The following is a 26,724-nucleotide window of genomic DNA, read 5'->3' on the forward strand; positions in this document are numbered from 1 at the left end:
TGAGAACAACTGACCCAGATAATTGCTCAGTAAGAGTATATTTGAGATTATTGAAGACTTAAAAGCATCTCATTATTAAATGTGCTATATCATGTTTTTCACTTTAGGCTCCAAGTGTTTTTGACTTGATAAAGTTTTGTTGTGTTAATTTTGATCACTTTAATCTTTTATTGGATCATTTTCCCACATTAAATTTAAATAGGAAGAACATATGTACTGCTGTTTTGCCATAAACTCTGATGTGCCTCAACTGGCTTCCAACTTCAGTCTATTCTGGAAGGCTGTACTTACAGGTCTCAGCCAGCAAGCTGAAACTGACAAAGGAGCGTTCCACTTCTCTGCTGTAAAAGTTGTACTTACCTTGTTTTCATGAAACCAATCTCCGTTTCCAAGGAAACAAGAACAAAAAGGCAGTTGGCAGCTAGCATCTGAGACTTAGAAGAACTCTCACATGTCAATTTCAACTGCTGGCTGCCGGCTCAAACGTAAAGATGTGGGGTATTAAAATCACCTTCAGACTTGTAACGTACGAAAGAATATTAAGGTTTTTTCCTTAGGGTTTAAATAATCAAGTTTAATAGCAAACCATTTAAAATATCCTTTGAAATACTATAACAAATATTATAATTGTTAAAAATTATCTAATATAAAAACTTGTTTTATTTAAAAACAGTAGGCACATATATTGCAGATATTTTCTCAGTTTTACACCATAAATTTTTGCCACTTTTCCCCTTTTACTTAATCATTTCACTTTCTCCTTTTTAAATAATGATTCATATGGTCCCAACTACTTACTCCTTTTTCTTTTCTTTTTTTTTTTTTTTTTTTTGATTCATGCAAAATATCCAGATAGTGTCTGTTTTATCCGTAAAGCTTTGTGGCCATGTTTAGTGTTTTAATAAAGTGTTTTAATGATGAAACATGAAAATGCACATTGTCATTTTTCTCTTAAAAATATAATTTCATGATTCTAGGCTTGGACACCTACATTAACACAACCCGCTTCTTCCGAATAGCACTTGTTCGTTTCACATGGGTAGGCACTTCAGAGTTTACTGCAGTCCTCATCATTCCATGCAGTCTCCAGGCCTTCTGTGTCATGGCTTTTAGATACGTTTGAGTTTTTAGACTCCTGCTAAAAGACAAACCTGGTTGGTAAGCAAGATTTGCACAGGAATGGGAAAGATACTTTTTGCCTGGAAAACAGAAACTTGTGGAAATTCTTTAGGCATTTAGATATTCCTATGAAAAGATGAATAATTTTTTTTAATATATATATTATTATACTTTAAGTTCTAGGGTACATGTGCACAACATGCAGGTTTGTTACATATGTATACACGTGCCATGTTGGTGTGCTGCAGCCATTAACTCGTCATTTACATTAGGTATATCTCCTAATGCTATCGATGAATAATTTTTAAGAAAATGGAATTTCAAACTGATACTTACACTCTGTCTTGGGTTATATTATTTTATATTATCCTACTATTTAATACTAGCTTTAAGTTAAAAATGTAAGTCTTTTAGAATTTCCCTCTTTTGAATGTTTTGTCACTTTACAGTATACTAATGTCCTTTGAAATCCAGGATGCCTGTGAATAGATATTAGTAGGTGAAATATTATGAAAAATTGTACAGGAAGTAATTTATCAGATATGTGATGTGGACTTATTTTATTACATTTTATTGGTACCGCATTCGTAATGGGCTCTAAGGATAAATTTGTATAATTTTGGAAACTGTCATGTTAGACTTCTGCAATTAAATATGCTTACTTTTCTACAAAATAGAAATATGATCAATAGTAAGATAATAAACTTAGGAAGGAACATTTTTATTGTAACTTCACCTAATTTCTGTGTTCCCAAATCTGTACTTGTAAAAATATTTTATTGTATTTTCTTTTCTTGGCACGACATTCCAGTAATTTACATTTCTCACTTGTAAATTCAGATAATGTTTAATATTTTCACATTTTCTGGACTAGGCATATGAGATGCTCATGATCAACATCTTTTGCTACTGTTGGAAAGTCAGCTTAGGGGGACGGGTGCAGTGGCTTATGCCTGTAATCCCAGCACTTTGGGAGGCCGAGGTGGGGGATCATGAGGTCAGGAGATCGAGACCATCCTGGCCACCATGGTGAAACCCTGTCTCTACTAAAAATACAAAAATTAGCTGGGCGTGGTGGCTCACCCTTGTAGTCCCAGCTACTTGGGAGGCTGAGGCAGGAGAATCGCTTGAACCTGGGAGGCAGAGGTTGTAATAAGCCGAGATTGCTCCACTGCACTCCAGCCTGGGCAACAAGGGAGAAACTCCGTCTCAAAAAAAAAAAAAAAAGTCAACTTAGGGGAAAAACCATGAGCACTTGCTTGAAAGCCATAATAAAGACTACTCAAGAAGTAGTTGCAAAGAATTGATAATGTTATAAGTGATAAAAATTTATCTCCTAAGTTTGAGAAACCTCCAAAGTTGGAAAATATTGCAAACTTTACTCCAAAATACAGTCAAATTAAAAAATAAAACCAAACCCCAGTATCACCGTTTTTAGATTTTTTAGTTAATATATAAGTCACTTATCATAAAATTCACCATTTAAAAATGTACAATTTATGGTTTCGGTATATTCACAATGTTGTACCACCATCACCTCTAGCTGAAGGAATTTTTTTTTGTCACCCTAAAAAGAAACCCCTCACTCATTATCAGCCACTCTCCATTCCCTTCCTCCATTCTCTGGCAACAGATTTATTTTCTTCCTCTATGTATTTGCCTATTCTGGATGTTTCATGTAAATAAAATTACATAATATGTGACCTTTTGCATTTGGCTTCTTTCCTTAAGCATGATATTTTCAAGGTTCATCCATGTTGCAGCATATAGTATATCAGTACTTTGTTCCTTTTTATGTTGCATAAAATTCCATTGCATGAATATAATAAATTATATTTATCCTTTCATCAGTTGATAGCATTTTCTGTTGTTTCTAATTTTTGGCTATTATGAATAATGTTGATATGAACATTCACGTACATTTTGGTGTGAACATATGTTTTTGATTCTCTTGGGTATACACATAGGATTGGATTGCTGGGCCATATGGTAATTCCAAAATATTATTTTAATTGAAATAATACAAACAAGTTTTTGTAATGTTGGAAATGGGACTGAAGGTAGAAGAGTATACAATTTTACCCAAAAATTGCTCTTAAAAGCTTATCAATAACAACAAAACACAAGCAAACACCTGTCAAGTATAGTTGTTTGTAGAGTGATGCTTCTCTTTGTTTGTTTCTGTTTGGGTTTTTGTTCCTATTTATATAATAAGATTTTAGTAACAAAGGATTTAGCATCATATATTACTCAGAAATCAGATGTGCTAATTTCAAGTTTTGAAAATATAAAAATATAGGCTCAAAATATTTAGATAAATTAGAAGCAGTGATATTATGAAGCCTAGTAGTCATTATACATTACTATCTAAAGTCAAAGGTCATAATTAACATCTAACATAAGAAGAAAATTAGTTTGTTTAAAATACAGAAACCAAAGGTACAATGTGTTCAGTAAGAAAACACTTCTCATTTTCTTCTGCTACTTATTGTCAACATACACGGTTACTGTGAAAATGCTTCAAATCTGCTATTTCATTGAAATAGAAAATTTAGCCTAGTAATTTTACTGATTTGTTTATTTTTCTGTAATAATAATATGTACCTGAGATTGGAGTTTCAGACTTCTCTCTCTCTCTCTCTCTCTCTCTCCCTCTCTCTCTCTCTCCCTCTCTCTCTCTCTGTGTGTGTGTGTGTGTGTGTGTGTGTGTATGGGTATGTTTTAAAGTATGAGTTTATACTTTAGAGCATATATATACACACACATATATGTATGTATATGTGTGCATGTACTCTCTTTTTATAATTAGGAAAAATTTCTTACGTGAATATCTCTGTTCTGTGGTGACATTTACCTGTGCTCAGCAATTTGCTACCTTTTATATAAAGTTCATTTTTTACAAAAATCTTATTTAATTTAATATTCCCCTCTTGAAAAGGGATGACAATAAAGTCACATACAAAAAAATTAATCCAACTGGCCTTTCTTGTTTTTCTAAAAACTTTTCATTCAAACATTTCTTATTATCATTTATTGCACATAGCATGGATTAATCAAATAAGTTTAAAATAAAATAATAGACTAGAGAAAGGTGCTTTATTTTAAAAACAGAAACAAAAAGAAGGTACATGGATTATCTGATGCTACATCACACTCTGGGAGAGACTGCCCTTCTTTCAGAGAGCCTCTCATTTCTTAATGTGGATCATTTTGCTCTTTCCCCCTAATAATGCTCACTTACTCTCTTTCATAATCTCCCCCTCTTTCACTTGTTCTTTTCTTTCCAATCATCCAATGATCCATCAAGGTACTTTGGTGTTCAGTGCTTTCTCATATGGTTCAACTCAGATCATGTAGTCTTTCTCACCCAACCAATTCAACTACTGTTTCCTGAGACCCCACTATGTCCTTGACTCTGTAAGGAGTTCCTGAATACAAAAAAAAAAAAAAAAAAAAAAAGAGAGAGAGTACTCCAGAAGTGCAAAATAGGATATCATTTTTGCTTTCTCATAAATATAATTTGCTTGTATACCAAAAATGCGGAAAGGTAAGGATATGAGATAATGTCTATTTATAAAGACAAGAAAGTGAGATACACAAACTGGACTAGGGCAAGACACTTTCAAGGGAGATAAAATAGGATAAGTAAGTCACAGAGGGGTAACTATCTTACCATGTCTTAAAGTAAGAGTGGTCCCATTTTACAAAATTTTATAAATTAATACCATAGTAAGGGGATAAGGCACCAAAACTCCCCAAACTTAGACAGATTAAAGAAGGTTACTGCAATGGAAAGTAAGAAAACATCTAATTTGAATTACACCATTATGGAATGTAAGACACATATGTACATATGTACTTATATAAGCTTAATAATATATAATGCTATTTGTTGATCATTTCGTAAGCTCCAGGCATTAAATCAATGCGTAACATATATTTTCTCATTTAAATCTCACATTAAATTTGTTGGAAATGGAGCTTAAATGAGTGAAGGCACTTGTTCTTTTTATATATCTGTTTTCTTAATTTTAATACATAAATATTTCTCGATAGATTTTTCTAAAGAAACTATACCAAAACTGTGTATCTATTCATTTTAAACCACAATAGATAGATGAAAAAATATGAATCTTAGACAAAATATGATAACGACATATACAGTTATACCGCACAGTATTTTTATAGAAGTATTACATTTGTTTATTAGATTATTCATTTACTTTGAGAGAAAGCCATTAAGAAGATAAGGGATTATTGGTGATGTGTGGTCAATATTAAATTTAATGCAATGTGTTCTTTCCATAGTTTTAATCCAGCCTCCTTCTATGTCTGTAATGTCTCTACATTATACAGTGGACTACTGAACCCTTAGTAATTATATAAGAGAGAACAGAGGAAATTTCTCCCAAAAAACCAATTCTTAAAAAATGCTTTGTTATATTATCTCAGTGTAATCAACTTTTGAGTGAAAATAATTATTTGAAATTCAGAAATACCTCTGTAATTCCATTTTATGTGTTAGTTTCAATTGCAAATCTCACCGAATCTGTAGTCCCAGTAACGCAAAACTGTAAAATTGACTGATTTGAGCCATACCTATATTCTTCTCCTGCCCATCAGATGTTAAAGGTGCTAATGAACTGTGAAATGGCCAAAGGCAGACAGCCAGAGGGAAAAAAGAAGAGAAGCCACAGACCTGGGTCATCACAAAATGAGTAATTAGCCATTGAATAATGAAGAATTTAAATACGTTAAGGCTCTGCCTGCTACATGCATTTTTTATTAAAATTTTCTAGAGATGTAGCTCAAAATCTATTTTCAGAAGTTCTAAAGACTTTGTTCATTTCATTGACTATAGCTGAAAAGACCCACACACTCAGAATCCTCAATATGGGTTTAGAATGGAATATATATCCATTCCTTTCATGAAAGGAAGATCCTTAGATGATATAAGAAATATAAATATTTTGCAAGTAATCATATTCCAAATTGTAGAATATATTATTTACACAGATATGTATCTAATCTACACTGAAGTTATAGATACTGTATTTAAACTCTTCACATCAGCACAAGATTTTTATTATACTAATCTTTATTACTTTGTGTGATCCTATCAATATAAGTAGCAATTTTAGTTGTAGATCTATTAGTCCACAATTAATTTCAAATTTTATCAGTCTTATGTTTAGAAAATAATAAAATTTATAATTTATTGCTTTGTGTTTATGTGTGAGTGAGCACATGCATGAGCACACATGTATGTGTGTGAATAGATTTTATTTTGTGGTACCAAGAACCACTGAGGCCAAAAGAAGAGAATGTGGCAGATGGCTTAAAATATATTTGCTCTCCATAATGAATGTAAATATAAATATAAAATAGGACTCCTTAGAAATGAGTTATTTATTTCTATTTTGCTGAGTCAGGAATCACTTGCAAAAAACTAATACTTATAATTTTTGGATATAATTTTGACCCTGAAAAAGTACTCTACAAACATTCTAGTTCTTATTGTTTTCCACTCTGAGATTTTTTTCTGGTTTTCAAGCTGAATCACTATTTTTTTTTCTTTTTTGCTTGTGGAAAAGGTGTGCTTTGCATCTCTATCATCTTGGATCTCATTTAAAAGAAAATGAAAAGCAATATATAGATATATCCCTCTCTTTCCATCTTGTTTATAAATTTTCAGTATTATTTTTTTCCCGGACACTTGACAGAGTGACTGGTAACTACATGTATACCATTGATTTTTAAATTAAGATCTTTAGGATAAATGAGATATGCAATTTTAATTGTAGATGATCTAAATATTCTAGTCCAATATCACTGACATATGTCATTATAGAAATATAAACAAATGATTTCATCAACTATTGCAGGCAATCTCTAAAATTTAGTGTAATGAACATAAGTTTTATTGTATAGAACTCACTTTTATGCATTAATGTTTTATTTGTATTGTCAATGTCTTAAATTAAAATGGTGTTTATCAACATGTTCAGGTTAAACTATTAACCAATTGACTGTAATACAAGTATATGTATTAATATTATTCAAATATTTATCTCCAAATCATCTTCAGGGAATATGTTTTGAGAACATCCCTTGTTTGATAACCAAGATTCTAAACATTGGCTGAGTTATTTTAGTGCTGATCACTATTACTGGAACTTTTTTTCTCACTTAGTTATTTTAGTATTACCTTAATAGAGACTCTCACTTTTCCTAGATCTGATAGTTCCTCCTTTGTTTGAGATATTATCTTATTGCACTTTAATAATAGCTATACTCTAGACAATCTCTTTAAAATAAAATATGCTCTCCACCTTGGTATTTTTGATTTACCGTTGTTGTTACTATTATAATTTCTACTACGACTACAGTTACTACTACTCTTGCTGAGGCGTCACTGCAGTGAAGCAGGAGGCTGCCAATCCCACCTATGGATGCTAAGATGTGTAATTCTGTATGCAACCTGATTTCCTTCCCTGGCCACATATATTCTTTTTATTGGAATTTGGGACCTGAATTCAGGCATACATTTATTCCATATGAGTACAGATTCTGTAAGATAACAGGGACTCATGGCTTGGGGATGCCTTTTTGGAACAGCCATCACTACAAAGTGGACAGTTTCTCAGAGAACTACAAAGATAAACAATTATGCTGACCACAAAAAGAAGATCAAGTGAGTAGTGGACTAAACAAATCTAAAGTTCCAGTGAGTACTGACATTTCATTTCATCTATGAAAGATGCTGCTGTCTTCACTAACAAAGACTGTATCCTGTGTTTTTTCCTTGTTTTAACTTAAATTACTTTGCACTGGTTTCTGTTTCTTGAGGTTAAATATGCCTTAAGACTACACTTAATTGGGCTTAATTATACTTTTATAATTTCTGAGTTAATTGGTTGACTCTTGGTTAAATTTCTATTTTCTTTAAAAATTTTCAAATCTTTATCAATAGTTTGTTTTCACAAGGGACTTTTGGGGTTCATTAAACTGTTCTATATCTTGATTACAGTAGTGGTTATGTAATTCTATGCATTTGTCTAAATTTATAGAACTGTATGCTAAAAAGAGTTAATTTTACTGTATGTAAATTTAATTTTTTTTTTTTTTTGAGATGGATTATCACTCTTTTGCCTAGGCTGGAGTGCAGTGATGCAATCTCGGCTCACCACAACCTTCTGTCTCCCGGGTTCAAGCAATTCTCTTGCCTCAGTCTCCCAAGTAGCTGGGACTACAGGCGCGCACACCATGCCAGGCTAATTTTTGTATTTTTAGTAGAGACTGGGTTTCACTATTTGGCCAAACTAGTCTCGAACTCCTAACCTCATGATCTGCCTGCTTCCGCCTCCCAAAGTTGTAAATCCCAAAGGAATTACAGGCGTGAGCCATCGTGAAAGTATTCTTAAAGTATGCTTTTTAAAAGGATATTGAATATGCTATCATATAATTTTGATGTCTCTATCAGATATCTGATAAATCAAGGAAATATGAAATCAGAATTATCAATATAATTATCACTTTTTTGTTTTAGAATATGAGCTTCATGAAAACATGGCATTGTCTTGCTTTATGCTTTGCCCTGATACTTAGCTCATTATAGGCACTCAAGAAATGTCATTGACTTAATAAATTAATTAATTCTTGAACATTATAGGATATGTAATAATGGCTATCATATATTAAAGGCCCAATTTCATCAATCAAAATACCAAATACACTTTTGAAGAATATATACAATTTTTTGTACCACATATTTTAAACTATAAAGACACACAGTAGGTACCAATATCAGTTTCCATTTATTTATTTTTGGACCTTTAAGATTCTGACCATATCGTCTCTCTCAAAACCCTGGCCTCAGACGATCCACCGGCCTTGGCCTCCCAGAGTGTTGGGACTGCAGGTGTGAGCAACCGTGCCTGGCTGTCATGTAAAACTAAAAAAAAAAAGATTCTGTCCACAATTCTTCACAATGTGGCTTAGAAAATCACTCTTATCCAGTATGTACTTTCTTGTCAGCATACTTTCCTTGTTATTCATTCAGCACATGCTAACTAGTTTCTAACTTTGCATCAGGTAATGCACTGGTCCCATAGGATATGGAATACAATGGAATGTCAAGTTCATGCTTCAGAAATCTCGATACAGTGAGTTAATTTTCGTCTAAGTACTACTTCCAGTTATACTCATTTGAATGATATCCATGTACCACCTTGTTTATTCCTAACCATAAAGCTATAAAGTAAATATTATACATATAGACCTTATAAATGAAAAGGTAGAATAATTCATGTTCAGATAACACATGTCCTGACTCCCAAACCCATTCTAATATGAAGGTAGTCATTCAAAATGTCTCTGGCTATGATCTGTTGTTGTCATTTCTTTTTAAGATTACCCCTGCCAAAATGATTTCATCTTTCCTTAGTCTAAGTTCTCATTTTACTTATTCTTTAGCTTGATCAAATATTACATTATATTTACTAAATGTCTACCATGTGCAGGAACATAGTATTCTCCATGGTACACAGATTGACTTGTCATCATTAACTTATTTAGTAATAGATCATATGTTCACAACAAAATTAAGTGGAAAATAGAGATTTTCCATACACTCCCTTCCCCACACTTGCATAACCTCCCTTATTAACAGTATCTCCCACCAGAGTGACACATTTGTTACAAATGATGATGAAGCCACACTGACACTTCATTATCACCCATAGTCCATAGTTTACATTAGGTTTCACTCTTGGTGTTATACGTTCTATGGGTTTGGACAAATGTATAATAACATATATCTACCGTGAGAGTATTATACAGAGTAGTTTCACTGTCTTAAAAAGCCTCTGTGCTCCTCCTGTTCATCCATCACTCTCCACTAACCTCTGGCAAATACTGATTTTTTTACTGCCTTCATAGTTTTGTCTTTTCCAGAATATCATGTATTTGGAATCATACAGTACATCACCTTTTTAGATTCACTTTTTAAATTTAATAATATGCATTTAAGTTTACTCCATGTATTTTCATGGATTGATAGCTCATTTCTTTTTAGTGTTGAATAAGGTTCCATTGTCTGGACGTGCCACAGTTTATGTATCTATTCTCTTACTGAGGGACTCCTTGGTTGCTTCCAAGTTTTGGCAATTGTGAATAAAGCTGCATCTTTAAAGTAAGTACTTTCTCCTATTGTCTTAAGCAAATGGTTACATATATTGTTTGAAATATTTCAATATATAGACTGAAATATTACTTCAACCTCCAATCTGTAATAAATAGGTGTGTTACAGAACACAAAGAAAGAGAATACCAGCCAGAGTGTTTACAATATGAGCTCCTTAAAGCACAATTGTATCTGATCATCGACCACTTTGCCTTTGAACTGATATCAGGTAAATGCATATGAAGATGCGTGGATACACACTCTTCTAGGTACACATTGTTATGTCAACCAGCATTCCCAACCTGGTAACTTCTTGGCATCCACATAAGTTACTAAGATCACTTATTTTAGTATATGAAGTGAAAAAAGAAAAAAGACAGTCTTTCAGCAAAGAAGCTTCAATTAATTTAAAACACACAATAATGGGCTCTAAAATAACAACTGCATTTTAACCAGTAAGTTCATTAAACATTTTCCCAAGCTCATAACCATTATTTTGCTTAGTCAGATGTTTTCTCAAAGGAGAGTTCATTCATTTTAACTGCTTAAAATACATGATGAATGAAGCAATTTACTTTTTTATTTACATTTTACCACTGATAATATTTTATTAAAAACACCACCACAAAAGAGCACGTTGTGACTTTAATCAGTGCTTATTTTCTAGGGCAAGGCTTTGTTTTATATTTAAAACTGTAGAGTTATGTTTGTGAATTACACATAATAAGATGTTCCTAGAAATTATGAGAATATCCTATGTTAAAATTAATATATGTCCATTGTTTAATATAAACATAAGAATAAATACAGATTAGTGATGTCTGTCATGCAATATTTTTTAAGAGGCAACTGAAAATTGCAATATTTGGAATAAAGATAAATTATATTGTATTCAAATGAGACGGTATAGCAATGAATTTTTTCTTATTTTTTCAAGTTTGAGAACAGATAAATAAAAACAGATCATCTGAGATTTCTAAAGCACCATTATCAATATCATTCTTATTTTCCCAAAAATAACAGTAATCCTACTTTTTTTTTTTGGTTTTTATTCAGGAGAGCGTAAAAAACACATTCATATTGGCCATTATTGCCTAATCAGTTCATATGCACATGCAATTTCCTGTTACCACCCAAAACACTTACAAAATCTGAAAAATACATATTTTATTATTACTTGTAAATTATTGAAGAAAGATAGATGAGTGAATAACTAAACAAAGACAAACCAGGGTATTGTGAATGTAAGATTTTTTAAAATCACATTTTGAGTGTAGCTCATATTCATTGTTTTTATGTTAACCTTAATTTCCTATTAATTGGAAATTTCTTGGGTGATTTTCTTGAATTTTCCAAGTAGATAAATGTATTATCTGTAATGATGAAAGTCACGTTATTTTAAATATCGTACCTCTTATTTCTTTAACTTGTCTTGCCAAATGAGGTAAGCCCTTAGTACAATCCTGAATAGTAGTTTTGAAGGGGGCAGCCCTATCTTGTTCCTGAATTTAATGGTAATGCTTATAATGTATCTTAATTAAAGTGACACATGCTGATAATTTCTGGTGAATAGCTTTAAAGTCAAGGAAATTTTATTTTTATTCCTAGTTAGCTAGGAGTTTTTTAAAAAATAAAGAATAAGTATTGAGTTTTATCAACTTCTTTGTAAGATTTATTAAGGTGATCATAGTTGTTCTTTAAGATGTTTATGTGAGTAATTATATTAATACATTTTCTGATATTAAACTGAGATTATGCTATGATAATGGTCATAATGTATGATTCTTTTAAATAAACATTTTAATAACACTGTTTTACTAGATAATGTTGTGCTAAGGATTTTTACATCCATCTTCACATAAAATTAACTTTCCTTGAGTATTTTTCTCACCCAACTTTTAAATTAGCATTATGATAGTTTCAGAAAATTTGCAGAATAACCTCTCCTATCTAGGTCTCTCTCCCTTTCTATTTCTCTCTCTCATTTATTCTCTGTTCTAGAAAATTTACTTAACAGAAAATTATTTGTTCATTGACATTTTGTTAGAGCTAAGCCATTGGGCTTGGTGTTGTTGATAAGGATATGCCCCTGTCTTCTATTTATTGTTGGCTATAATTGTTGGCCTATTTGGAATTTGTATAGATATATTGAATTGGTGATTTCAGTTTTCCTAGAAAATAATTCATTTTAACTGTATTCATATTAGCGTAGAAATACATTTATATAAAGCTGTCTATATTAATCTTACACTTTTTGAAATATCTGAAACTATACTTATGTATCCCTTTTTTCCACAGACTATTTGGTCAGACTTTCCAAAGGTTTATCTTGTTTAGTGGTCTTTTAGGGAAAGCATCTTTTTGTTTTATTAATAAATTCTAATGTGTATTCTGTTTTCTATTTTCTGTACTTTAATTTATTTTTTACTTTTGAGTTTTTCTAACTTTGTTAAACTTTTAGTTCATTTTATTTTATTTATCTATTTAATTTTATTATTATTATACTTTAAGTTTTAGGGTACATGTGCACAATGTGCAGGTTTGTTACATATGTATACATGTGCCATGTTGGTGTGCCGCACCCATTAACTCGTCATTTAGCATTAGGTATATCTCCTAATGCTATCCCTCCCCCATTCCCCCACCCCACAACAGTCTCCAGTGTGTGATGTTTCCCTTCCTGTGTCCATGTGTTCTCATTGTTCAATTCCCACCTATGAGTGAGAACATGCAGTATTTGGTTTTTTGTCCTTGCGATAGTTTGCTGAGAATGATGGTTTCCAGTTTCATCCATGTCCCTACAAAGGACATGAACTCATCATTTTTTATGGCTGCATAGCATTCCATGGTGTATATGTGCCACATTTTCTTAATCCAGTCTATCGTTGTTGGAGATTTGGGTTGGTTCCAAGTCTTCGCTATTGTGAATAGTGCCGCAATAAACATACGTGTGCATGTGTCTTTATAGCAGCATGATTTATAATCCTTTGGGTATATATCCAGTAATAGGATGGCTGGGTCAAATGGTATTTCTAGTTCTAGATCCCTGAGGAATTGCCACACTGACTTCCACAATGCTTGAACTAGTTTACAGTCCCACCAACAGTGTAAAAGTATTCCTATTTCTCCACATCCTCTCCAGCACCTGTTGTTTCCTGACTTTTTAATGATCGCCATTCTAACTGGTGTGAGATGGTATCTCATTGTGGTTTTGATTTGCATTTCTCTGATGGCCAGTGATGATGAGCATTTTTTCATGTGTTTTTTGGCTGCATAAATGTCTCCTTTTGAGAAGTGTCTGTTCATATCCTTCACCCACTTTTTGATGGGGTTGTTTGTTTTTTTCTTGTAAATTTGTTTGAGTTCACTGTAGATTCTGGATATTAGCCCACTGTCAGACGAGTAGGTTGCAAAAATTTTCTCCCATTCTGTAGGTTGCCTGTTCACTCTGATGGTAGTTTCTTTTGCTGTGCAGAAGCTCTTTAGTTAATTAGATCCCATTTGTCAATTTTGGCTTTTGTTGCCATTGCTTTTGGTGTTTTAGACATGAAGTCCTTGCCCAGGCCTATGTCCTGAATGGTATTGCCTAGGTGATTTTCTTCTAGGGTTTTTATGGTTTTAGGTCTAACATGTAAGTCTTTAATCCATCTTGAATTAATTTTTGTATAAGGTGTAAGGAAGGGATCCAGTTTCAGCTTTCTACGTATGGCTAGCCAGTTTTCCCAGCACCATTTATTAAATAGGGAATCCTTTTAATAAGAATACAGATTTTAACATTTATATTGCCATAACTTTCTAAGATGTTTATAACTAGAAAGTGTCTAAGTTGAACAGATGTTACAACACCCCTCTTTGACACACACAATCTCTATACACACACTGTTGTTTAAAGAGGTTTACATTTACTTTTTTTTTTTTTTTTTGAGATGGAGTCTCACTCTGTTGCCTAGGCTGGAGCGCAGTGGCACGATCTCGGCTCACTGCAACCTCTTACCTCCCAGGTTCAAGCGATTCTCATGCCTCAGCCTCCTGAGTAGCTGGGACTACAGGCACCTGCCACCACACCTGGCTAATTTTTTGTATTTTTAGTAGAGACGGGGTTTCACTGTGTTAGCCAGGATGGTCTCGATCTTCTGGCCTCATGATCCACCTGCCTCGGCCTCCTAAAGTGTTGGGATTACAGGCATGAGCTATCGCGCCCAGCCTATGTTTGCTTTCGAAACCTCTCAACATTCTTGTTGTATTTACATAGGCCCCAAATTAATCTCATGGGGTTCTTTATATCATATACTACCACTCAATGTCACAGAAATATATCACTTGCCTCAAGATTAAAAACCATAGGAATTCATACAGAGGATATATTGGATTAAGAAAAGTATTTGAGATACAGCAAAGGTATAGAATTACATACATGAATTTATACCAATTTTATAGATGAGAGGGCAAATTGAACTAGTTATGTATAAGGACAAAATATGTGGATGAGAATATGTTCACCCTTTAAAAAATTCCTCAAACCTACACAAATTTTGTCTTTGCCCTCAAGTTACACATAGTTGAGGGAGTGCTGTGTTTCCATGTATAAGGCAGTTTTGAATTGTGAAATTTATGTTTCTTGAATGATATGCTACTAATAGCACTATTTCATCAGACATTAATCTCCTATTATCGTGCTTTCAATGGTTAAATTCAGTTGAAAATTAAAAATTAAATATCTTTGGGATTTCTAATGAAATGGTAGCTACCAGTCGGTGATAGTATCTTCCGGACTTGGGGAACAGAACTCTGATGAGAAGAGATAGAATTATACAGATGTTTCCGGGTACTAATAACTTAATTCTTATCTTTCTTCAGAAATATATGAAGTATTTTTAGTGTTCTAAACAATTATCAAAGTTGCCTTTGAATTCTATGACTCTCATCTTTACTTAACACTGGGAGTCATTATATAACGATTAACTATATGGCTAAACTCTGGATTTTGAGAAGGAAGAAACAACTCTACATGAGACTCACTGTCTTAATATACACTTATCTTAGAAGAAAGGAGGCAAGATTAACTGGAGTAAAATACCAGCATATCTTTGTGCAGTTATCAAGTAGAGACGTGGAAAGGCAAAAATCAATTCCTCTCTTAGGATGGAGTAAGAGTGCTTCCCAGGGAACACTTGTGTCTTCTATATCCAGATTATTACCTTCTCCAAGACATCACCTGCAGTCCCTCATCCTACAGTGCAAATAAACACCGAAGCCTCCTCACCCTCTCCAATCCTGATTCCTGATGGGAAGGAGAAGAGAACCACATCACCTGAGTCAGTGGTTACAGTTTAGATTACTTTGCCTCAGGATTTGGATTTTTTTTCATACTTCCTTGTCACTATCTATAGGTTACATAGTGTTCAGAAGGTAGAGAAGAGCGCCTTTATATTTTAGTGTTTGCAAATCATAATGAATGCTACATGAAAAATGAAAGTAATCTGTTTGTGTTTATGGTTACCTCTATTCAGCATTTCTTGCATTTGTTGGTATGCCAATAACACTTCATGATTCCAGTGTTCATACAGTTGATGTTATTGGAATCTGTGCTAAGGATACTTATTTACTGTTGCTCATACATACAGTGATTTCTACTTATTTTTATAAGTGAGCAATATAAACTCAGAAATGTATTGTTTTATTTACCTAGTAATTTATTCACTCAGCCAGTTTCTCACAGTGTTAGTTAAGGTTATGTGTGCTCCCTTAATAGAAAAACTATGAAATCCCTATGGCATAGCACAATAGAAGTCTCTTATTCAATAAGTCTAGTGTAGGGCTTCAGAACAAAGTGTTTCTTCCGATGTTAATTTCCTTGTCACTTGCCAGCTGACTGCTAAAACAACGCAACCTATTTTAGGCTTTTTGTTATAACCTAAGGTATCATTTTCAATAATAATAACAATAAGAATGCTAGCTGCTGTAATAGATAAACTCAAGGCCCTATGGCTTAATATAATGCCAGAAGCATGTAGAAATTAATAGAAAATATATATATTGTTCACTCACACAACTGTCTCACACTTATTCTTCATGGCTTGACTTCTACATTGTGATTTTGTTATCTTTCATCTTTTAGAGTCAAGATTATTGACTTTTGGAATATCTGGAGTCAAGATTATTATAGAAAGGAAAAAGAGGAGAGACAGCAGACTCACTTTTTAAACCCATTAGATCAGAATGAACACACATTGATAATGTTAATTTTCCACTGGCAAAAATTACATACATATCCCAGGTGTTCTATGCAAAATTCTGCCCCCAACCATAAGATGGTCAGATCCTCTGAATTAGTGTACATGGTCAAAGGACCTTTGCAGATGTGATTAAGAGACTAAATATAAAGATTAGTCTGGCTTATCCAGGTGAACCCAATATAATCATTTCTTTATATAGGAGAACCCTCCTGGCATGGTCAGAGGGAGGTATGACTATAGAAGAATGGCCAGAAAGACGCAATGTCGCTGGCTTGGAAGCTGGAGGAAGGAGGCCACAAGCTTAAGAAATGCAGGAAGCCTCTAGCAGCTAAAAAAAAGGATGGATATGGGCCGGGTGTGGTGGCTTATGCCTGTAATCCCAGCACTTTGGGAGGCCAAGGTGGGTGGCCTGAGGTCAGGAGTTTGAAACTAGCCTGGCCAATATGGTGAAACCCCGTCTCTACTAAAAAAAATACAAAAATTAGCCAAGCGTGGTTGTGCACGCCTATAGTCCCAGCTACTCGGGAGGCCGAGGCAGAAGAATCACTTGAACCCAGGAGGTAGAGGTAGCAGTGAGACGAGATCGTGCCACTGCACTCCAGCCTGGGTGACAAAGTGAGACTCCATCTCAAAAAAAAGGAGGGTTATGGATTCTCCTTAAGTTTCAAGAAAGGAATAGAATTCAATCAGACTCTTTGATTTTTAGCTCTGTGAACCCATAAAAGAACTGTAAAGATAATAAATTTGTGTTGTTTTATAACAGTGAGTGTATGATAATTTATTAAAGCAGGAATAGAAAACTAAAACACAGATGTTCTAAAACTTGCTACTGCTGGTATTTTGGGCAAGAAAATTCTTTGTTGTAGGAAGCTATTGTGTGTACTATAGAATGTTTAGCAGTATCACTGGTCTATACTCACTAGATGCAGATGCCAGTAGCAACCCACCTTCCTCCAAGTTGTGACAACTAAAAATGTTTCCAGAGATTGCCATATATCCCTGGGGTTAAAATTATTCATGATTAGGAACCACTACAGGCAGTGGATGGGGCAAGGGAAGTAGTCCATGGCCACACAGTTACCCATCACTCTACAATAACTCTATACTACGGAAGGGTCAGGAACTTTTGGTGATCATCTCTACCATACTCCTACAGCAGATATTTAAAGAGAGCCTGCATTAGGGCTAACAGCCTATGTTCTTCATGATTTTGGGTTTACACTGGTGAACAACATAGCTTCTGTTCCCATAGAGGTTAAGATCTATAGAGGGGATAGGAAAAACAACAACAACAACACAAGTTTATAGAGAAAATTGCAAAAAGTGGTAAGTGCTATGACTGAAATGGAAAGAGTACAGTTACAGAGATTTTTCAGGGGGAGCCGCATTAGCCAGAATGATAAACCTGAGATGAAACATTTTGTCAGGGGTCTTATATAAGAAACAAATCAGGAGAATTACTGGTGAGGAGAATGAAAGAATAGCATTTCAGAAAGATATAACAGTATGGGGAAAACTTTGTACTGAAAAAAGGAAAAAGCTTGGCTTGTGTACAGCAATGTGTGGGTAAGTGGATCTTATTTAACAAAAGGGAGAATTACATGTTTGAGATATGAAAATCAGGTCAACTCCAGATAATACAAGGCTTTGAAAATTTTAAGTTGGGTGTGGTGGACATGCAGATGTCCACTCAAATCCCCTTCAAGGAAGGACTTGCTCCAGCTATTGCGAGTGGTGTCCACAGAGAGCTTTCAGCTGCCAGCCCCTTCTTCAGGGATTGCCTCAGCTGCAGAGCAACACTGCACCGGAGAGCATGCCTATCTGCGCCCCCTTCATCCAATAACTGAACAAAGCAGATGTTAAAGGCCAATCATTTGGACTTTTTTCTCTTCCTTTTTTTTTTTAACGTTTACAAGGTGATCCAGAAAGAACTTTGACATGGCATATTTTCATATGCGTTCATTGCTAAACAAATTCACCTGAAAGCATTTTGTTCTAGAACATGATTCTCGAAGTGTAGTCACTGGATTAGTAACATTATTATCAGATGTAAACTTATAAAACTAGTGAGCGCTAGTCTACACTTACTGAGTCAACGTCTCTGGTGGTAGGGTCTAGCAATTTGCCTTAACATACCCATCAGGTATTTCCAGTGTTGTTAAAAGTTCGAGAACCACTGGGACAACCTTGAATTACTATTGTATCTTCATCTATTTCTGAAACAACTAGTGAACCATATAAATTTTTCTAAAACTGAGGCCTATGGGACTCTTGTTAATAAGAATAATATGGATCAAACATTCTGATAAATGAATTCCTTACTCTCCTTCTCGAAAGTGGTATAATGTAAAAGATTGAACAATAGTTGCGTGTTAGTGGCAAAACTACAAATAACCAAAAAGTGCCATTACCCAAATACATTCCCAGGTAAGTGCATTGAATTGGGAAATGTTCAAATGCTTCATAGATACTCTGATTTCTAGAAATACAGGATGTTTTTTTTCTAAATATCAGTTTTGGCAGCAAGAGAGGATGAATAGATAGGTATCAGAAAATTCAAATAATGTAAGTATATAAGTAAGCTTAGCAGAAAAAAAGGCAGATGAAAAACTGAATTATTAGTAGTATCAACAGCATCAGCACTTACCCAATTGGTTTTATAAAGCCCAATAATATGTCTTTCATAACATAAACAATGTTTTTAAGCCTTCCTGGGGATTTTTAGCTTTATTCATCTTCTATAAAGCCAATTGACACTAAAATAATTTATCATCTTACAAAGAAAGGTATACCTTGCTTTCATCCCATTCACTTGAAGGTATTTTCAGATTGTGGAGCAGCAGTTCTTAACTTCCAATCTGTCATTATATTATAAAGAACATACAACCATACTCTTCACCACTAATGCATACATATCACGTCAAATTAATATAAATATAAGGATTTTAAAAGTAGACCATTGAAGAAGTATGCTGGAAACAGTATAAATTTAGGTCTCAAACAGGAAGCTCAAATTCTAATGCTGTTGTTGTATTGAACAAGTCAATCAAATATACCAAGTCTCAGAAGCCTCTACTACAAAATAGATTTCATAATATCTATTTTGTAAAGATTTTGTGAGGATTGAATGAATGTACACAAGAGGAAATAAATGTTAATTAATATCTGTAATAGGGAGGTGATAGTTGAAACAAACTGCCCAACTACAGTAGGTAAACCATTAAATATATATTTCTCATGTCTTTCTGATATGTTTAGAGCTTGCCTCCTAAGAAGTAACTCAGAAATCCAAATTACTCTTATACTATGGCCCCACTTTTATTTATCTGGCAGAAATGGAGAGAGTCTTTAGTGGTAGTCTCTATCTACATAAGTATCTACCTCAACCCAGAAGTGACACACATCAATTCATTTCATATTAATTTGGTAAGAACTAGTCACATGGTTAAGTTTAAATGCAGAGTATACAGAATGTCTCTGGCTTGACAGCTAAGCATGAATGAGTAGGAGTCAGCTAGCTATCACTGAAACAATTTAGCACTTACTTTTTCCTTTTACTTCATTTTCTTGGCCATGAAAAGAGAATGTTGCATTGAATAGTGACAAAATTAAAATTATATGTTTTTTTCCCTAAAAAAAGAAAGTTTACAATTTGCTCCAATTCTTTCATTATGTTTCTTTCATTTTCTAATTTTCGTTCTTTCCAGTTCCTAGGGCCAGGCTGCATTCTATTTTCTCTCTTTAACCTTGGAAGCTAATTATCAATTAACCCATACAAATATCAGAAGTAGGTAAAGTGTTCACATAGTACAACTGAACATATTTTATTAGACTCTACAAGAACTAAAGTTATGTTAGAATAAAAAACATGTATTTTTAAAGATGTTTTATTAATGTAACAAGTACTAGTATTTACTGAGAGATTATTCACAGGCAGCAGAGTGTATCTGAAGAGTCTTAATTCAAACCAGGTAAGTGATTGCCTGCCTCCAAAAACGAATCCTAAAAAAAATGTTCATCTCCAAGCAGAATATGGAAGGGAAATTTAACTACAAAATGATATCATAAAAATATTTTTGAGTAACATACATTATGCAATGTGGGGGCACTTTACATTTTTTTCTAAAATAAATACAGCATTTAAATATTATTATTTATTTGGAAGGAAACTATTCTGAAGGACACTAAAGAGCACAGAACCTGGATACTTTGACATTTTAAATTGAAAACCTCAAAAATCTGTTTTTATGTAGTGGTGTCCCAAAAATGTTAGGTAATACAGACTAGAAAAAAATACTCAAACAAGCCCAATAAATTAAAATTATGCAATTTTAAAAGTCAATATCTAGATATGCTTCTTTTTCTGGTGATTAATTACAGATTTTGTCAAATACAAAACAAAAAGTTAACATGACAAGTTTTGAAGAAATTAAGATTCAGACACTATTATAAAAACTATTTCTGGAATCTCAGTCCCAGTAATTAACTGCTGGAAAACACACACACACACACACACACACACACACGCAGCACCCTACAACCACGTAAATCACATAGGGTGAATCATGCCAAACACAGATGAAGACTGATTTAAACAAGAATAAGAACATTAAATGGAAACTGCATGTTGTGTTGATATTTAAAAGGTCTTAGCAGTCCCACATGCAGGTTAAATCCTCATCTGTGGCATGAAGGAGCACAATTATTTACTTATAAACTGTCTGCTTACATACAAAGATCACATAAGTAAATTTCTGCATTATGCTGCAAATGTCATGCAAGAAATACAACTGTCTGATTGATATGCAAAATGTTTGCCAGGATGGTGACAGCCAAAGTAAGTTCAAAGTCACAGGAAATGTTGTCATCAGCCTACTGTAAAAATGTACAATTACTTGCTATTCTCTTTCTGTTTAAAGGTGACTACTACTATCTTTTCCCTAGGCTACTTGTTCACTGTAGCTTATTATCATTACAAAGTATTAAAATGGATTAGCTTTTCCATATTGTGTTCATATTGGGAAGGGCATTTTTAGACAGCTCACTGACAAGATTTTTGAAAAAAGCATTTATTTCTCCACTAAAAATTACCAACCAGTTTGTTTTTGAGAATAAAAATCTCTAAACTGCATGCTTGCAAATTCCTCTTTCCTGAAAATTCACTTAATATAAAGAAATCAGAGAGAAGTGAGCAGTATCTAATTAATATCTTCTAATGCCCAACTAATGTCAAGCATGACTCCAATTTATAACTGAACTATATTTTTACATTGAAAAATTCATTTACATTTACTGACAGACTTTGAAATGCCACATTATTTATATTGGCAAACTTTGCAGGCTCTCAGTGTATTTATTAACATTCTTTCCACAGAATAAAGCATATATGCAATACAGATCACTGCATTCTTCATTTTTTAATCTTTCAAAGTGATATGTATATCTACCAGAGCAGCAAGGGGCTGCTTCAGCCTAAGAGAGCCAAAAGACCAAATAGAGGCAGACGTAATAATGTGCCCTTCCTTTTAATTCTCCAGGCAAAACAAGGTAACCTTGACATTTCAGTATCCTCTCTGTCTCCTGCTTCCCTTTCTCATCCTCTTTCTCGGGTGCTTGCCCCCCAGTCCCTCTGCAGTTCATCCCTGTTCATACATGCGTTCAGTACAACCACAGGGCCCTCCGTGCACACATCAACAATTCTGAGCTGTGAAGAGGTTCAATTGCCACATTGGTGACTCAGTTGCAATGCACAAATCATTTACTGGGATAGCTTGAGGACATGACAATGACAGAGAGACATCTGTTGGGTAGATAGGAGGGGAAAAAGGGGTTATTCACAGCTGGTGCATTAGTCCTGCTAGCCACTAGGCCACCACAGTGTCCTCGGTCGTCCGCTTCCTTCTCCGACTTGCTGCCTGCGCCCTGCTGTCAGCTGCCAAAAGATATCTGTTCTCACCCTTTGCTGAATGAAAAGGTGCTAATGCATGACTTCAGGATATGTCAGAACATACAGTACTTACAAGTGTTTGGAGATGCAGGCAACCTGACCATGGGGAAAGGAAATGAGTAACTAAAGAGTGATTTTCTTGTAAAGGAGAGGAAAAAAATATAGTCAAGAATAGTCAAGGGTTTTTCTTTTTTTTTTTTTTTAACTATACACTGGGGGCTGGGATGATTGGGAAGTAATCTTCTTTAGCTTCAAGCCATCTCTCCACTTCTCTCTCCCTCTTCAAGATATCCAATATATTTTGCAATCCATACTGACCAAAGAAAAAACATTTTCTGCAAAGCGGTCTTGGTTTATATTTTTGTAATCTGATCTTGGCAAATATACCAATTAGCATAAAAGATAAATAATTCAAAATTATTATGGAATTACTTTAGGAATACTAGTTGACAATTTTTTCTTCCTTTAATATTCTAAAGAGGAAGAGATAAAATTAGAAAGAGATTGAAACAGATATTCTACTTTCCCCGTGGTAATAGCTGTAATCAGATGACTCATTGCCATGTATTAATCAAATGTTTCTCTCTCCTCATATAACACCTAGAATGTAGAATTCATTCATTCACCTCTAAGAAAAAGGAATTCCCTTTGGTACTGATGAAACCTGAACAACTCCTTTAACATCCAGAATTCGCATCCAAATCTTCAGCTGGTTTTTGAAATCTGATAGTCCAGATGAGATTGGAGGTTTATCAAAAAACAAACAAACAGAAAACTAAGTTACAATGCTGGATAAACGCTACAAACAATGACACATATGCTACTAGGAGAGCAACATTTCCCACAAAAAAGTCACAGATCTAAAATGCAAAACACAATTTTAAAAAACCATATGTAGCATAAGTAAGAAAATTTTATGTTGAGCAACAATGCCTGCCAAATATAGCACCACACAAAGGGTTATCCTCAAGAGTCTGCTGTCAGGCCTTGAAACACAATTGTCAAACATCATCTCAATTTACTGATTAGTTTTTACCAATTTTCATAGCATTCTTACAGCTTAGTTGGTAGAAAGAAAAAAAACAAGTTTGAAGAGTTTAATTAAGAAGTCATATTATCAAGTAAATTGAGGTCAAATGATCCCTTTTAAATTAAATAATATGGTCATCTGCACACCTTCAATTTTACAGGGAAAAAACATAAGATTTGCTTCTTCTGAAATGATAAACAACTAAAATCAAAGGAGTCTTTGTGCAAGAGTTTAATCCACTAGTTTTGAACCTTAAAAAGAAGTGTAATTTTCATGTATAGAAAGCCACATTTTAGTCCTATTTTTGAAAGTTTAGCAAAGCCATCAAATGTATTCAATTTTTTATTTTGATTATTTTATCTATGTATTTCTAATTTATTGGGTATTTTTAATTTTGTATGTCTTTTAACAGAAAAATTGAAAAGTGATAGTAAATATGAGACTAGTGTGCATCTGTACATTATGCAAAGATGGGATTAAGCTATGCAAAGAAATGTTAATCTGCTAGGAGGACTTATAAAAAACAACAAAATAGCTGTTTTAATAGTTTCAATATAGTAGGAAATTGGCTAAATTGCTGTTGTTATTGTAGTTGTTAGAAATGCCTTTGAAACGCATTATCCAAGACTCTTGTAACCGAAATAATGAATTCACTTTCACCATATACCTTTGTTTATTAAGAAAACTTCTAATAGAAAAATAAGTTCTTTGTAGAAAACTGAAAATTATTTATATCAGCAACACATTCTGTGATGCTGCAAACAGAAGAAAAATTTAAATCGTTTTGTTACATTAATGTTATTGTATTACAAATTAACTATATTTGGATGAATAAATGCAATAAAACGTGTTCTTTCCTTTTTAGGTTTTTTGAGACAGGGTCTCACTCAGTCACCCAGACTGGAGTGCAGTGGCTAGATCATGGCTTGCTGCAGCCTCCTTGACCTCCCAGGCTCAAGACAGCCTCCCACCTTACCCTTCCAAGTAGCTGGGACCACAGGTGAGAGGATAATTATACACCAGGCTTGGATAATTTTTTTAAAAAACTTTTTGTAGAGATGGTATATCCCTATGTAGTTCAGGTTGGTCTCGACTCCTGGGCTCAAGTGATTCTCCCATCTCAGCCTCTTGAAATGCTGGGATTACAGGAGTGAGCCACTGTACCCAGCCAAGAAATTTTATCTAGAGAAACGTGAAATACAAAAGCGGAGCCTTATCTAAAATATGCAGTATTGTTATATATAAATCTATTATACGTTATATAAAAATTCAGTATTATTAGTGCTCTTTATTATGCTTATTAAAATGACTGACAGTTTTTATATGTAGAAATTTGATTTAATGTAATTATTAACCTTTTATTAGCTTCAGCTTTCTATCTGTACATTTTGTATTATTTGGAATTAATGATTCCTTTGATGATGAATATTGATCAATTATTTTCCAGTTTTGCTTGCTATATGAAAATAATAAAATCATTATTGATGTGATAAAATCTTAGTTTGCAAATACTTCAATGTCAGATGACTTTGTGGAATAAATACTTCGTATTTATTTTTTATTATAAATTATAAATTATTTATTTATAAGTATATCACAATATACTTTATATTTTTGTTGTATTTATACTTTCCTAAAAAATGAAGATTATTTTCTTATTATATCTAGTATACAACATAATTTCATTAAATAGAATGTTAATTGCTTTTAGAAGAAAATCATCTCTGGGTTAAAATTATACCTGGCTATGACACATACTTGTACCTAAAAGATTGGTAAGTAATAATATTTTCTTACTCAATTATTGGATATTACCACAACAATGAGGCATGATAAACCAAAGAAGATAGTTAAGGGAATTAGTAGAGATAACTTAATCTCCTTCCAAAAGCTACTTTAAAGCAAAAGGATATCAGTACTATATTAATAAAATATGCGAATTTCGGAACTGTCCACTTCTTGTTTGCTTACCATAATTCTTTGGTTTTATCATTCCTGTCCATTCTTAAAAGCAAACTAGGAGAAAATATAGATAACTTAACATAGGTATCTTGTAGGACATTGAAACACACACCGATTTGAATATATAAAAGAACACTGATAAGCTTAAATGAGGGAAAGAAACTGCTTTGCAATAATTCAGAAAAAACGCATGTTGGGCACTGTTCTTGGCTCTATGTATGTTCATTAAAACCCAGGCTTAGATAAAAGTTAAGACATAAAAAAAATGAATCATACAATTTTCTTATTACACTATTTCCTTATGGTTGATGACTATGTCTATATAACGGGTATTAGTTTCGTGTCCACAAATTATACATTCAAATTTTGACAACATGATCTTCTATAATTGAAATAATCATAAATGCTTTTCTTTTATGTCATTGCTTTCTGAATGGCGAATGGTGAAGCACCACATCAAGACATTTCAATCCCATATGTAGAGCATGGTTCCTCATATGTGGCAACTAAGGGGTCAAAATTTCAGCCTGCCTTTCTTCTTACTGAATATAGAGCTTGCAGGCTAAAAAGTCTTACTGTTGGGTAAATTAATTTTTTTCATGCGTTTAGATTCTAGCTACATTGTTTATAGTTATTTGTAGTCTCCATAATACATTTCCTCTGCCTTGAATAGAATAGGTTTTGAATAAATATTTGCCAAAGAAGCCTATTGAGAGGTGACAGCGTCCTGACGGCATGCTGGCAGCCCTCGCAGCCCTCGCTCACTCTCAGTGCCTTCTCGGCCTTGGTGCCCATTCTGGCCGCGCTTGAGGAGCCCTTCAGCCCGCCGCTGCACCCTGGGAGCCCTTCTCTGGGCTGGCCGAGGCCAGAGCTGGCTCCCTCGGCTTGCCGCGAGGTGTGGAGGGAGAGGCACAGGCGGGAACCGGGGCTGCAAGTGGCGCTTCCAGGCCAGCTAGAATTCTGGGTGGGCTCCGCAGGCTCCGCACTCCCAGCGGCTGGCCAGCCCACAAGCCCCAGGCAGTGAGGGGCTTAGCACCTGGGCTGCAGGTGGAGCTGCCTGGCAGTCCCACGCCATGCACCCGCACTCCTCAGCCCTTCTCGCCGGGCCTTAGCTGCCTCCCCACAGGGCAGGGCTTGGGACCTGCAGCCCGCCATGACTGAGCCTCCCCCCTCATCCCCCCGCTGTGGGCTCCTGTGCAGCCCCAGCCTCCCGGACAAGCGCAGCTCCCTGCTCCACAACGCCCAT

General features: G+C 34.2%; 2 long non-coding RNA genes across 2 annotated transcripts in view; both read left to right on the plus strand.

The window, feature by feature from the left end:
* LOC107974626 (uncharacterized) overlaps nucleotides 1-3,448 on the plus strand; it is a 291,544-nt gene extending 288,096 nt beyond the window's left edge. Inside the window, exon 6 of the long non-coding RNA XR_008547903.2 lies at nucleotides 203-3,448. This is a non-coding gene — a long non-coding RNA (uncharacterized LOC107974626). The remainder of the gene's footprint in view (nucleotides 1-202) is intronic.
* A 3,679-nt stretch (nucleotides 3,449-7,127) lies between these two features.
* LOC107974654 (uncharacterized) lies at nucleotides 7,128-24,887 on the plus strand. Its single transcript, XR_001717546.3, has 3 exons — nucleotides 7,128-9,284; nucleotides 10,196-10,312; nucleotides 24,382-24,887. It is a non-coding gene; the product is annotated as an uncharacterized LOC107974654 (long non-coding RNA).
* Nucleotides 24,888-26,724: the final 1,837 nt, after the last annotated feature.

This window comes from Pan troglodytes, chromosome 4 (genome assembly GCF_028858775.2).
Source record: "Pan troglodytes isolate AG18354 chromosome 4, NHGRI_mPanTro3-v2.0_pri, whole genome shotgun sequence".
Lineage (NCBI taxonomy): Eukaryota > Metazoa > Chordata > Mammalia > Primates > Hominidae > Pan > Pan troglodytes.